We start from the raw sequence: 12,012 nt of genomic DNA on the forward strand, positions 1-12,012 counted from the left end.
TGTTAATTATGCAGAACTGTGCAAAATGCAAAATTAAGTAGCTAATCAATTTCTGTCTAAGCAAATCAAGAAGCTTCCTAAAGAACAACTCAGGACACAGATCAAAGAACTAATTAACAGACTGACCAATAAAATAAATGTAAGGACTAACATTTCAGCCAATAAAATTGACACATCAAAAAAGAATTTGGCCAGTAAAATTGGTACTACGTACAATGAAATATAAAAAAAGTGATAAAAGAGATTGCAAAACTCAATAATTCAATTGTGGAATCAAAACAGCAAATTTATGATATAATCAGAAACTTGCGGACTTTTGATTGTCGAGAAATCTAAGGCAGAACAAGCAAATGAACAGGCGAATCTTGACTTTAAGAACAAGTTGAGTAATGAAATAACAGCTGAAAATGTTTGTGTATCTGACGAAATTTGTAATGACAATTTAATTAAGAAGTGTGAAGACAGAGTAGATGTTTTATATGTCATGTGATGTAGTTTAAAACAGTCTAGTTATTCTGTGCAGTGACCACATAGAAACAGACATTTTGTGTTAAATATAAGATGCTGAAGGTGTTGCAACTGAGGTGTCTGATTTAGTCAGTTTTCCAGTGGACTGTACAAATAGTTTTTGAAACCTGTTGAATGTGAGAGATACCTTTGGAAGAAAATACGTAAAACTTGAAAATAAACTACTGTGTAGGAATGTTTATTAAGAGATTTGTGAAAATCTAAAGCTAAGCTGGTGGGAGTCATATGCAAAGAAATTTTGCAGTCAGTTTAAAAACATGTGAAACAAGTTAGCACTGACATAGTGAATGATGTAGACTTCTGCAAGACACTTAAATCTTGTGAGAAATCATGTAACTCTGATACACCAACTGCTTGTGCTGTTCAGGAACTATACAGCACCATGCTGAAGGAAGATTCTGGTAATACTAAAGACCCAGAATAAAATGTTCACTCTGCAGTGGAGTGTGCCCTTATATGAAACTTCCTGGCCGCAACTGTGTGCCAGACTGAGACTCCAACTTGGTACCTTTGGCTTTCATGGGCCAGTGCTCTACAAAATTTCATATCAGTGCACATTCAGCTACAGAGTAAAAATTTCATTCTGAACACATCCCCCAGGCTGTGGCTATGCCATGTATCCGCAAAATCCTTTCTTCCAGGAGTGCTGCTCTTGCAAATTTCACAAGAGAGCTTCTGTGAAGTTTAGAAGGTAGGAGACGACGTGCTCACAGAAGTAAAGCTGCGAGAATGGATCATGAGTCATGAGTCATGCTTGTGCAGCTCAGCCAGTAGAGCACTTGCCCGCGAAAGACTAAGGTCCTGAGTTCGTGTCTTGGTCTGGCACACAGTAAAAATCTACTAGGAAGTTTCAATGCTGAAGATGTCACTGACTTGTGTAATAGGCACAATTCTAACTTTATATTATGCAGGATACTGCCCGCCTCGATAGCTGAGTGGTCAGTGCGACGGAATGCTAAGGGGCCCAGGTTCGATCCCTGGCTGGGTTGGAGATTTTCTCTGCTCAGGGACTGGGTGTTGTGTTGTCTTCATCATCATCATCATCATCATCATCATCTCATCCCCATTGATGCGCAAGTCGCCGAAGTGGCGTCATCTCAAAAGACTTGCACCAGGCGACCAGTCTACCTGATGGGAGGCCCTAGCCACACGTCATTTCAGTACAGTGAGTAAGCTGTTATATCAGGAAATTACCTAGTATAGAAAGTTTTCTCAAAGTTTTAATGGAATGAATTACTGATATTTTTTATTTAGGATATTAAGTTGAGAGATCCTTGCGTTTTGCTGCCAGAGAGTATAATTTCACACGTGGACATGTCAACTAGACATCTGTAGATCTAATATATGATTCAGCTTACTGTGTAATGATTAACATTAAAGATTAGATAGCATTTTGCTTTGTTGAATTGGTTATGGTAATGACTGACCACAGGGAACATAATCCTTTGTGAAGGGTAATGATCTGAAAACTGGATAATTATTATTTAGGTGAAGTTTGAAACTTTAGGTTTGCTTAGATGTTACTTACTTACTGACAATTACAAGAAAGTTAGTCCGCAGGTAATATGGTTTGTTCCAAAATGAACTCACAGCAAATAAATGATTTTACTACTGCTATATATAATTAAGGGAGAAGTAAGAGGAGGTAGTAGAAATCTTAACAGGGCTTATGCGTTAAAGTTAACTAGTGACTGTATTTTGTTTACCAGGTGTTGTTCTGGAGGCAATTAGTAGAATGATTATCTAAAAGAGAATTTAGCTGTTGGAAAGATTACAATGTTCTCATGCATTTAGTAAAAATCAAGTGCTAGAAATATTCCAGTATAATAACATAGGCTAAACTTCTGAATGATCACATAGTTCATGAAAAACTTACACTATACTATGACCTGTGATAACTAATGATGACTTTGTTTACTGTGTGATGAATCAATTTTGTCTTGCACTAAATTCATTAATACTTTTACAAATTATGTACCAGTTTACTGAGACCTCTGAACTGTGTTAGTAACTGATCTGCTGTAGATGACTTGTAATAATTACATTGAAGAATGAGTATCCCTTAAGGTGACTGAAAATTAAGCTGTTGATAACAAAATGATTAGTGTAATTAACAAAATTAATTAACATGCAGTACTAATTAGCCATATTTATTAATTATAAGATATAAAAAAGTGCTTTACACTTGCAATGCTAACTAGGATTTCATGACATTTTTGTGAATACTTATATTTCCAATATTTCTTGCAGTGTGACTACTTTCTTGTTTTGTTAGACGAGGAATATTATTGAGCTGGGTAATATGAAGGGAAATCAGTGATTAACATTAATGTTGGTAATCTGCAATTAATTAAGTTTTGTACATAGCTGCATTTTTAATTTTTAATTTTTTTGCTAACTTTAACATTAGGTGTCTTTATGAGAAAGCATTATTTACTACTGTTATGTTAAGCTAGTCCCTAGTTCAGATTTATTGTAGTAATTGTAACAACATATGAAAATTTAATTGTGAGTGGATGCTTAAGAAATTTTTTTGAAGTCATTCATTTGGTTATGCTTCCTTAATTTGCATTTCATTATGGAATTGAGGCGACTCTTGTGCTGTAATTCAATTTCATGTGGATTTATCAGTTCATTCTGTCATATATTGTAGTTGCACTTTAATAATTGTTGCAATTTATCCTGGAATATTGTGATTATCATGAAGTTTTTTTGCAAAATTTTACTTGTTATGTGTAAAACTAAGAAAGGCAGGGGGCAGGGGGTTAATTCTTGCATCATCCTATAGCAATGAAAATTAATAACTAATGGAAGAATATAGAAGTATTTATGTGTTATGCTGGAAACGGAGAGATAAATGTAAATATTTGCCACCTGTTACAGCAATTTTTGCTTGCTCCATCTGTGTTTTATGACATTTGTTGAGCATTACAGAAGAATAGCAGTCAGACATTGTAAATTCTATGAAAGCCTTGTAAGAATCGAGTTAGAGAAGTTATACCCACTCTTTTCCTGATATGAATGAACCAATGATGGCTAATGTGGTTCAGAATATTGTCTATGTTGTGATGATGATCAAGTGAATTTTGTTTTGCTACTTTCACTATTTTGTAATTTTGTTGGGATAGTGAATCACTGTGGGTTTATTGTGACAGTGATGAGTAGAATGACATGTTAGGTATTCAACACTGATCAGCGACAACATTATGACTGCCGACCTACTATCGATATAAACCCGTCCAGCCGCTAGCAGCATCACCTGGCGAGGAATGACTGCTAGTCAGACACATGCACGGTGCATGTAGTATCAGTGAGTGTGCTGTCCATATGTAGAATGGAGAAGGTGTGTGACCTATCTGAGTTTGACCAAGGGCAGATTGTGATGATCCAGAGACTGGGCAACAGCATTTTGGAAATTACACAGCTTGTCAGGTGTTTGAGGAGTGCTGTGGTGAGTGTCTTCAAAACGAGGAGAACCAAGGTGAAACCACATCCAGACATCTTCGGGTTGGGTGGCCACTCCTAATTACAATTGTTGGACGTCACAGGCTGGGCAGACTGGTGAAACAGGACAGGCAGTGAACCATGGTGGAACTAACTTCAGACTTTAATGCTGGGCAAAATACCAGTGTGTGTGAACACACAGTGCACCAAACACCACCTAATGAAGGGCCTCCACTATGACTGAAATGGGCACATGACCATCCGCACTGGATACTGGAACAGTGGCAGAGAGTTGTATGATCTAATGAATCCCAATACCTTCTTCATCATGTCAATGGGAGAGCACAAATGTGTCATCTTCCAGGTGAACAGCTTCTTGACACCTGTACTACAGGACCGAGACAAGGTGGCGGCAGCTTCATTATGCCCTGGGGAATATTCACGTGCACATCCATTGGTCCAATCAAGCTAGTGTGAGGCAGCATCATGATGGCCAAGAAGTATCGTACACTGACTGCAGACCACGTAAATCCCTTCATGACCATCATGTTTCCTGACAGCAGTGGCATTTTTCAACAAGATAATGTGTTATGTCACAATGCCAGGAGTGTGATGGAATGGTTCGTGGAACACAGTGGCGAGTTCCAATCGATGTGCTGAGCCCCCAACTCGCCAGATCTGGTTCCAATTGGACATATCTGGGATATGGCTGAACATGTCGTCAAAGCTCGTCACCCCCCCCCCCCCCCCCTCTTCCTCCCCAGAATTAGGTGACTTGTATGTGCAGATGTGGTGTAAGATCACTCCACCAACCTACAAAGGTCTCATTGCTTCCATGCCACAACACATCGCTGCTGTTATCTGTGCCAAAGGTGGAGATAAATAGTTGCTCATAATGTTTCAGCTGATCAATGCACGTGAATTATTACACTGATGCAAGGGCACTTTAAGAATAATGAAGATCACATGGATTATTGTGTTGACATTGTTTATAAGGATGGTATTAATTTGACAATGATCCCATAGTAGTGATTATGATGATGTTGAATGATGAAGCTACGGTTATGGGCTTTGTGTTAAGCAATGTGGTAAAGCATGTTCATGCAGTCTTGTGGAATGGATTGCTGGTAAAAATATCTGTAATATTGTGAGAGTAATTAATGAAAGTACCTGTGACAAGACAAAATCTTAATCTTGTGAACAGCTAATTTTGCAAATATGTTGATGAAGCAATGTCTAAATTAAACTGTAAACTGTATGTTGAGTAGAGATGTGTGGTCTAAAGAACAAGTAAATCCAATGGTGTTAACTGAACTGCTGACTGAAATAACATAAAAATCTATGAACTGTAACACTGAAAGCAAATTTGAAATCCTTGCTAACTATTGATGACAGTGCTGCTAAGGCAGAGTCACCAAACACAGACTTCCAAAATTCCTTCACCAAAGAAGACAAAGTAAATATTATAGAATTCCAATCAAAAACAGCTGCCAACCTGAATAACTTAGAAGTAGATATCCCCACAGTAGCAAAGCAACTTAATTCACTTAGTAAAATCAAGTCTTCCGGACCAGATTGCATACCAATTACTCTCTTTCAGAGTATGCTGATGGAATAGCTCCCTATTTAACAATCATATACAACCACTTGCTTGACGAAAGATCTGTACCCAGAGACTGGAAAGTTGTACAGGTCACACTAATATTCAAGAAAGGTAATGGGAGTAATCCACTAAATTACAGGTTGATATCATTAATGTTGATATGCAGTAGAATTTTGAAACCTACATTGTTTTCAAACATTATTAATTACCTCGAAGAGAATGTTCTACTGACACATAGTCAACACACATTAAAGAAGCACAACAAGCTCTTTAATCACACAAAGTGCTGAATGCTTCTGACAAGGATTTAAAACCGATTCCATATTTCTATATTTCCAGAAGGCATTCGACACTACACCTCACAAGCAGCTTTTGATCAAATTTCTTGCTTATGGAATATTATTTCAGTTATGCAAATGGATTCGTGATTTCCTGTCAGAGTGGTCACAGTTCATTGTAACTGATGGAAAGATACCAAGTAAAACAGATGTGATTTCTGGCATTCGCAAAGGTAGTGTTATATGCCCTCTGCTGCTCCTTATCTATACACGAGGCCTGTTCATGAAGTTCTGGAACTTTGTCCATGAAATTTTTCTGCACTTACTCTTTACTTATTGTGCATGGTCTCCTTCAAAATACTCTTCTCCACAACTGATATGCCAGTCCCAATGTCAATTCCCCTTCCAGAAGCAGTCCTGGTATGCCTCTTGATGTATCACGTACAGTGCCAACTGCAAATTTTCTTTTATCTCATTTATTGTTGCAAATCTTTGCCCTTTCAATGGGGATTTCAACTTTGGAAATAAAAATTTCATAACAAAACGTTCACAGGGTCCTGGTCTGGAGAGTACAGAGCCTGTGTCAGCATAGTGATATCATTTTTCGTGCAATTGTCATGCACTATCAGGGATAATGTGCGGGTGCATTATCATGATGCATGAGTCATGAATTGTCTCACATTTTCTCACAGGCATCGCAACAGGTCCAATGGTACCATGTGACACAAATTCATGATGAACTAATCCTTCACAGTCAATGAAAACTATCAGCATGATTTTGAGATTTGAACTGACCTGACAAGCTTTCTTGGTCTTGGAGAACCTTTCTTGGCAGATCATGAAGATTGAACCTTGCTTTCAACATCATAACTGTAGACCTTCATCTCATCACCAGTCATGATTCTCTTAAGGAACATCTAATTCTCATTTGTGTGATCCAAAAGCTCTTCACAGATTGCAAGGCGAAGGTCTTTCTGGACTTGACTCATGAGCCACGGAATAAACTTGGTGGAAACTACACACATTCCGAGATGCTGTGTCAGGGTTTCATGACATGATCCAACTGAAATGTTATATTCTTCTGTAGTCTCTCGGACAGTCAGTCTTTGACTGGCATGCACAATTTTTTTGACATTCCATGGATGAGCGTCATTGGTAGACTTTGAAGAGCATACTGAACGAGGATCACCTTTAACTTATGTCCAGCCATTTTTAAACCATGTGAACCATTTGTATCACTGAGTATGGCTTAAGCCCTCATCACTGTAGGTTTCCTGCACCATTTGCTGTGACTGTATAAACGTTTTCTTAAGTTTCATGCAAAATTTAATGCACACATGTTGCTCCTCTAACTCCGCCATCTCGAAATTCACAAACTGTACGACACAACATTCTATTCAGTACAGTACTGAACAATAACTAACACATGTATAACAATGAAACTTCTGGCAGCTTTAAACACAGGCTTGTGCAGGGAGGCCAACAGCATTTCACTTCAACACACCATTTATATGGAATTATGAATGTTCTGGAATTTTTTGAACAGACCTCATAAATGATTTAGGAGACAATCTGAGCAGTCGTCTTACATTGTTTGCATATGATGCTGTTGTTTATCGTCTTGTAAAGTCATCAGAAGATCAAAACAAATTCCAATGTGATGCGAAAAGGTGCAGAAATTGGCACTTGGCCCTACATAATGAAAAATGTGTGGTCATCCACATGAGACACAAAAGGAATCCATTAAATGTTTGTTACATGATAAATCAATCAAATCTAAAGGTCATTAATTCAACTAAATAGCTAGGGGGAAGGTGAACCAAAGACTGTGTCTTATTGGCAGAACTCTTAGAAGATGCAAAAAAAACTACTAAAGATACTGCCTACACTACCCTTATCTGTCCTCTTTTGGTGTAGTGTTGCATCATGTGTGATCCTTACCAGATAGGAGTAACAGAGTACATCGAGAAAGTTCTAAGAAGGGTAGCAAGTTTTGTATTTTCGAGATATAGGAAACAAAGTGTCACAGATATGAAACACGATTTGGGGTGGACATCATTAAATCAAAGGTCTTTTTCATAACAGAGAGACTTTCTCATGAAATTTCAGTCACCAACTTTCTCCCCCGAACGTGAAAATATTTTTTTGATGCTGACCTACATACAGAGAAATGATCATCATAACAAAATAAGGGAAATCGGAGCTTGCAGGGAAACATACAGGTGTTTGTTTTTTCTGTGCACTGTTCAAGTGTGGAATATTAGAGGATTATTGTTATTGCAATTCAATGAACCCTCTTTCAGGCACTGACGTGTGGTTTGCAGAGTAACCATGTAGATGTAAATGTAGATACTTCCTATGTGCAATACTTTGGGAAGGGAAGGGGTAAATGAAACATTATAGACCATCTTTAAACAAAATCTGTAATACCTGAGCAATCCAGAGTTGTTGTTGTTGTGGTCTTCAGTCCTGAGACTGGTTTGATGCAGCTCTCCATGCTACTCTATCCTGTGCAAGCTTCTTCATCTCCCAGTACCTACTGCAACCTACATCCTTCTGAAACTGCTTAGTGTATTCATCTCTTGGTGTCCCTCTACGATTTTTACCCTCCACGCTGCCCTCCAATGCTGAATTTGTGATCCCTTGATGCCTCAAAACATGTCCTACCAACCGATCCCTTCTTCTAGTCAAGTTGTGCCACAAACTTATCTTCTCCCCAATCCTATTCAATACCTCCTCATTAGTTACGTGATCTACCCACCTTATCTTCAGCATTCTTCTGTAGCACCACATTTCGAAAGCTTCTATTCTCTTCTTGTCCAAACTGGTTATCGTCCATGTTTCACTTCCATACATGGCTACACTCCATACAAATACTTTCTTTATATCCTCTCTACTTCGACCATCATCAGTTATTTTACTCCCTAAATAGCAAAACTCCTTTACTACTTTAAGTGTCTCATTTCCTAATCTAATCCCCTCAGCATCACCCGATTTAATTTCACTATATTCCATTATCCTCATTTTGCTTTTGTTGATGTTAATCTTATATCCTCCTTTCAAGACACTGACCATTCAGTTCAACTGCTCTTCCAAGTCCTTTGCTGTCTCTGACAGAATTACAATGTCATCGGCGAACCTCAAAGTTTTTACTTCTTCTCCATGAATTTTAATACCTACTCCAAATTTTTCTTTTGTTTCCTTTACTGCTTGCTCAATATACAGATTGAATAACATCAGGGAGAGGCTACAACCCTGTCTCACTCCTTTCCCAACCACTGCCTCCCTTTCATGCCCCTCGACTCTTATAACTGCCATCTGGTTTCTGTACAAATTGTAAATAGCCTTTCGCTCCCTGTATTTTACCCCTGCCACCTTCAGAATTTGAAAGAGAGTATTCCAGTTAACGTTGTCAAAAGCTTTCTCTAAGTCTACAAATGCTAGAAACGTAGGTTTGCCTTTTCTTAATCTTTCTTCTAAGATAAGTCGTAAGGTTAGTATTGCCTCACGTGTTCCAACATTTCTACGGAATCCAAACTGATCTTCCCCGAGGTCCACTTCTACCAGTTTTTCCATTCGTCTGTAAAGAATTCGCGTTAGTATTTTGCAGCTGTGACTTATTAAACAGATAGTTCGGTAATTTTCACATCTGTCGACACCTGCTATCTTTGGGATTGGAATTATTATATTCTTCTTGAAGTCTGAGGGTATTTCGCTTGTCTCATACATCTTGCTCACCAGATGGTAGAGTTTTGTCAGGACTGGCTCTCCCAAGGCCATCAGTAGTTCTAATGGAATGTTGTCTACTCCCGGGGTGTTGTTTCGACTCAGGTCTTTCAGTGCTCTGTCAAACTCTTCACGCAGTATCTTATCTCCCATTTCATCTTCATCTACATCCTGTTCCATTTCCATAATATTGTCCTCAAGTACATCGCCCTCGTATAAACCCTCTATATACTCCTTCCACCTTTCTGCCTTCCCTTCTTTGCTTAGAACTGGGTTGCCATCTGAGCTCTTGATATTCATACAAGTGGTTCTCTTCTCTCCAAAGGTCTCTTTAATTTTCCTGTAGGCAGTATCTATCTTACCCCTAGTGAGACAAGCCTCTACATCCTTACATTTGTCCTCTAGCCATCCCTGCTTAGCCATTTTGCACTTCCTGTCGATCTCATTTTTGAGACGTTTGTATTCCTTTTTGCCTGCTTCATTTACTGCATTTTTATATTTTCTCCTTTCATCAATTAAATTCAATATTTCTTCTGTTACCCAAGGATTTCTATTAGCCCTCGTCTTTTTACCTACTTGATCCTCTGCTGCCTTCACTACTTCATCCCTCAGAGCTACCCATTCTTCTTCTATTGTATTTCTTTCCCCCATTCCTGTCAATTGTTCCCTCATGCTCTCCCTGAAACTCTGTACAACATCTGGTTCTTTCAGTTTATCCAGGTCCCATCTCCTTAAATTCCCACCTTTTTGCAGTTTCTTCAGTTTCAATCTGCAGTTCATAACCAATAGGTTGTGGTCAGAATCCACATCTGCCCCTGGAAATGTCTTGCAATTTAAAACCTGGTTCCTAAATCTCTGTCTTACCATTATATAATCTATCTGATACCTTTTTGTATCTCCAGGATTCTTCCAGGTATACAACCTTCTTTTATGAGTCTTGAACCAAGTGTTAGCTATGATTAAGTTATGCTCTGTGCAAAATTCCACCAGACGGCTTCCTCTTTCATTTCTCTCCCCCAATCCATATTCACTCACTATGTTTCCTTCTTTCCCTTTTCCTACTGACGAATTCCAGTCACCCATGACTATTAAATTTTCGTCTCCCTTCACTACCTGAATAATTTCTTTTATCTCGTCATACATTTCATCAATTTCTTCATCATCTGCAGAGCTAGTTGGCATATAAACTTGTACTACTGTAGTAGGCATGGGCTTTGTGTCTATCTTGGCCACAATAATGCGTTCACTATGCTGTTTGTAGTAGCTAACCCGCACTCCTATTTTTTTTTCATTATTAAACCTACTCCTGCAATCCAGAGTAACCAATACTAATGAACGATATACGCAAGTAGTTGATAAATGTAAAGAACATATATTGGAACAGTGCTGTGAGATCAATTCATGTTTGTTTGGGTACTTTGAAAGTAATTTTGATGATTTGTAAATGATATATAGTTTTTACCTAAAAGTACATTCAATGAACATAAACAAATACTGAAACATACATTTATAAAATTCCTGGGGTAAAAATCTATGTTTAATGGAAAGACAAAGGGAACATGTTAGTAACAAAATCCATCCCATAAAAAAAAAAGATACTCTGTATTATAAATCGTGTATTATCATTTTCTGTTTTTTGGCTTTGTAAACAATATTCTCAAGAACTGTTTAATTTTTAATTGCAATAATTGAAATTAACATTTTGAACAATGTAAACAACTAAATTCCGATTGTAAAAACCTATATAAGGATAGGCTGCAACAGCCAAAAGGGTGTCAGTCATTGGTTCAATTCTGTCAAGCTTAGTGTGATGTCAATTTTTGATGGGAACAACCACTTTTCAAGAAAAATTATGTTTTGGCTACAGCATATCTCTAATATTGTCATATCTATAGAAGGTGATTAACTATAACAAAGATGACCTGGACATTAAGAGGAGTCCAGGATCTGATTTACAAGTGGAGCAGACTGCATTGAACAGATACCCCAATTCATTCAAACATCAAAAATCTAAACTGAGTACTAACTCATGTAAACCCAGCAATGTGATTACCTTTTACACTGACCTATGCCCTACTGTTAGATTTCTGTTTGAAGTGGTACTACCTAACTCTCACATTCTTTTCCAGCGATCTAATGGAACTGGGCCTCTTTAGCAGACCACCTACAGAAAACACTTTCATACTAAATTTCCTCACATATTCACCACAATCCATAGCGTTTTGACTCTCAAGGGTCGTAATCACGATAAAGTTGAATATATCAATTTTAATTTTATGTATACCATCTGAACTGTTTGAATACATTTACATTTTGTAATTAATAGCTTAACAATGTGAGGAATTAAAAAAGATGGTAGCAACAAGAATCAAACATGTCCCAACCAGTCAATGCACTTGATGACTAGGCCACAGAATCACTACATCAACTGCT

General features: G+C 37.9%; 1 protein-coding gene across 2 annotated transcripts in view; it reads right to left on the minus strand.

The window, feature by feature from the left end:
* The window catches only part of LOC124797969 (zinc finger protein 184-like), a 362,232-nt gene that overhangs the window by 176,366 nt on the left and 173,854 nt on the right, over nucleotides 1–12,012 (minus strand). The gene's annotated exons all lie outside the window — the stretch shown is intronic.

Source organism: Schistocerca piceifrons, chromosome 5, assembly GCF_021461385.2.
Source record: "Schistocerca piceifrons isolate TAMUIC-IGC-003096 chromosome 5, iqSchPice1.1, whole genome shotgun sequence".
NCBI lineage: Eukaryota > Metazoa > Arthropoda > Insecta > Orthoptera > Acrididae > Schistocerca > Schistocerca piceifrons.